The following is a 3,666-nucleotide window of genomic DNA, read 5'->3' on the forward strand; positions in this document are numbered from 1 at the left end:
TTCATAGTAAAGTTACTTGGCGCAGTCGCAGTGCGAACATTGCGCATGCGTACTAAGCGGATTTTCACTGCGATGCGATGAAAAATACCGAGCGAACAACTCGGAATGAGGGCCAATATACAACGATTTCACCAATCTTGTATCCCTCGGCGCTAGAGAACTCTGATGAATGAGATTTCTTATCCCATAGAAGTGTTCACTTTATCCTGTGTGTTTCCTTTAAGGAAGAAAAAAACACTTCATAGGGCAGGACCGTTTGTTCTCAAAGGACCAAATATTCAATATTAAGATGGACTCCTACCATATGTGCTGGTCTACAGTAAAAGTAGACAAATAAGCAGATTTATTGAGAGGGTATTCCCACCATGGATTGGTAGCCGCGTATCCTCAAAAACAATAAAAACACATCATAGGGCAATCAACTTCCAATATATGGGCATCAACAATGTTATGATGGACTCCTACCCTATATATTGGTCTACCGTCCAAGTAGACAAATATGCAGTTGTATTTAGGTGGTTTTCCCCGCCATAGATGCTCGGCTGGATTTCCTCAAAAATAATAGAAAAAGGCCGCCATAGCATAATAAAATTTAATCACAATAAAACATACAAAAATGTGCAAGAAAGGCAGTCGTACTAGACTCTCACCCTGTGGATTGGTCCACTCCGAAAAGTAGACAAACAGATATAAGATGGTATACAAACAGGCGTCCCTGCAAGCTCTTATCCGACCCAGGTGGTAGTCCAGAATCCTGCCTTCAACCTCAGTGCGACGCGTTTCGATACTTCCCAGTATCTTTTTCAGAGCATAATGAGGTTGTAATGGTGGCAGGTTTTTATACCTGTCCTTGGTGAATCCTAATTCCAGACATAGACAACTAACCACTATTCAGTGCCTATCCTAACTATTGCACAGTCCCAATACATAAGTCCAGGCCGGTGTGTCCGTGAGATTTCCCATAGCGAGGTCTCCAATTGCGGGCAGCTGTGTCACTTGCGCCAGTCTCCGCGCTGATGACGAACTTCCTGTTACCGCCGGAAGTTACGTCATGCGTTCCAACGGCGATTACGGAATTAATGTGTTGCGTTCCACAGTCCCCGCTGATGACAGCCGCTTGTGTTAATCTCTCATAGAGGAGATAGCGCTGCGGTTCATCTTGTCATTTAGCCTGCGTGCAGTGTTCTTCATATCGACCACATCTCACAAAAATAAAAAATATATTAAAAACAGACAATATATTACATTTAAAAAAATCCTTAAAGAAACCATTTGACTTCAAAATCCTTGTTTAATCCGGTCGGAACAAGGGTTTTGTGTCTAAAAATAAAATTCATTTCTTCTTTAGCAAGTTTGGTATTAATATCAGTTTCTCTCCTGCCCTATGAAGTGTTTTTTTCTTCCTTAAAGGAAACACACAGGATAAAGTGAACACTTCTATGGGATAAGAAATCTCATTCATCAGAGTTCTCTAGCGCCGAGGGATACAAGTTTTACTATGTGTTCCATCTACTATGTGCAGCGCTACTGCATACCTCCCAACATTTCTTCTTTCTAAATCGGAACACACGCGCGACGAAGCCGCGCGCGCGCTCCCGAAAAAGGGGCGTGACCTAAGAAAATGGGGCGTGGCTTCGCGGAAGGACCCGCGATCGCGAGCCACGCCCCGTTTTCATCACTGAGGGGGCATGCCCAGCGCTCTGTGAGCCGCTGGCATGCCCCCTCTCCCTCTGACTTCAGTGAATAGACGCTGTGCGCATGCACACAGCGTCTATTCACCGCTGCTCTGCTAAGCAGGGCAGCAAGAGACAGAGCCTCCCAACTGCCCCCCCCCCCCCCCACCGCGGGACACTGCGGCCCGCGGGTGGGACAGCGGGACAGTCCCCAAAAAACGGGACTGTCCCGCGAAAATCGGGACAGTTGGGAGGTATGCTACTGAACACTTACAGGGCTATAAATAACTAGAGACAGTTATAATATTGGTGGTTTATGACAATGAGGAGACAGCTGAACTATATTTAGTTAATGTCTCATTTTCATATTTTTGGAGTTGTGTAGTACAAGATTTTATTGACAATTATACTTTTTTTAATGTTTTACCCAATTTTATTTTATTTGAGTATAAATGTTTTAAAATGTTCTCTTTCAAACAAGCATTTTGTAATGAGAAAGATTTACATTTCCCAGTTTAACACAATGCAAGCTATTTTGATCGTGTGATATCAGGTCTCTTTTGCACACATAAACTGCGAAGACAAAAATGAGATGTTCCCAAAGCTTCCCACACAAAGTGACAACCCGATTCTTCACAGCTGCAGGAAGAGTCTGAACATTACCTATGTGTTATTTATATTCATTGGAACATGAAGCTTTACAGCAATTTACACGGAAAAAGAGGGTTTTTGATCCTGCACTGGCCTAGATTCAAAGTACATAGGTAATGATATAGAAGCCAGAGATGGACAATAATATTGGAAATACCTATCTGTCCGTATGGCGGTGCGCCCAGTGTCAAAAGAAGGGAGACCAAATATATAGGCAAAGAGAGAAAAGTATGACTCTTGTTTGGGCGCACTCTTAAATTATCTCAGTGTTAATTGATAAGTAATGTGACTAACCGTTAATAATGTAGTCTTTATTTCTACTCTTTAAAATATACGAGAACTCAACAAAATAAGTTAAACATAAACAGCCATTGATATGCTCGATGGAAAATAAGTCTCCCAAAATTAAGAAATGTTCAGATCTTAATTATACCTGGTTAAATGCATATCGGAAGATAGCTACATACTATGCTGCTTCCGTCTGCCAAAGATCTGTACAAACTGTGTTTGTATTAATGTAGCCCTAAATTGGGTTTAATTCGTGAGTGGGAGAGCCCACACACAAATTAACAATTCTAATAATTGACCACTATCATGGATGAGTTAAACAGTGACAAATGAAAGTTCAAGAAATAGTAGGATTAAGTATAAGTGGTGACACTGCTGTTGGTGTTATTTCTATAGGGAAGAGATTCTTCCTACTTCACTGGGTATTCCCTAGCAGTCACCCGTCTAGGTACTGACCCAGCCCACCTCCGTTTAGCTTCCAAGATCGGACGAGATTGGGCGTGATCGTAGGGGTATGGTCGTAGGAAGATTTGACCCTATACCACCAATGAGAGTGCACCGAAACGGAAGGATTGATTCCTCCTCAGGAAAATAATAATGGGAATGCGTGGGGAAGGCGAATGGCAACAGATAGGTAACTGTGAATCTGCTGTCCACGTTAGACTGAAGCTAAACGGAGGTGGGCTGGGTCAGTACCTAGATGGGCGACTGCTAGGGAATACCCAGTGAAGTAGGAAGAATCTCTTCCCTATAGAAACAACACCAACAGCAGTATCACCACTTATACTTAATCCTACTATTTCTTGAACTTTCATTTGTCACTGTTTAACTCATCCATGATAGTGGTCAATTATTAGAATTGTTAATTTGTGTGTGGGCTCTCCCACTCACGAATTAAACCCAATTTAGGGCTGCATTAATACAAACACAGTTTATACAGATCTTTGGCAGACGGAAGCAGCACAGTATGTAGCTATCTTCCGATATGCATTTATCCAGGTATAATTAAGATCTGAACATTTCTTAATTTTGGGAGACTTATTTCCCATCGAGC

The 3,666-nt window shown here is 42.2% G+C and overlaps 1 pseudogene; it reads right to left on the reverse strand.

Moving 5' to 3' along the window:
* Positions 1-3,019: 3,019 nt before the first annotated feature.
* LOC134929997 (5S ribosomal RNA) lies at positions 3,020-3,138 on the reverse strand (annotated as a pseudogene).
* Positions 3,139-3,666: the final 528 nt, after the last annotated feature.

Source organism: Pseudophryne corroboree, chromosome 5 (genome assembly GCF_028390025.1).
Source record: "Pseudophryne corroboree isolate aPseCor3 chromosome 5, aPseCor3.hap2, whole genome shotgun sequence".
Lineage (NCBI taxonomy): Eukaryota > Metazoa > Chordata > Amphibia > Anura > Myobatrachidae > Pseudophryne > Pseudophryne corroboree.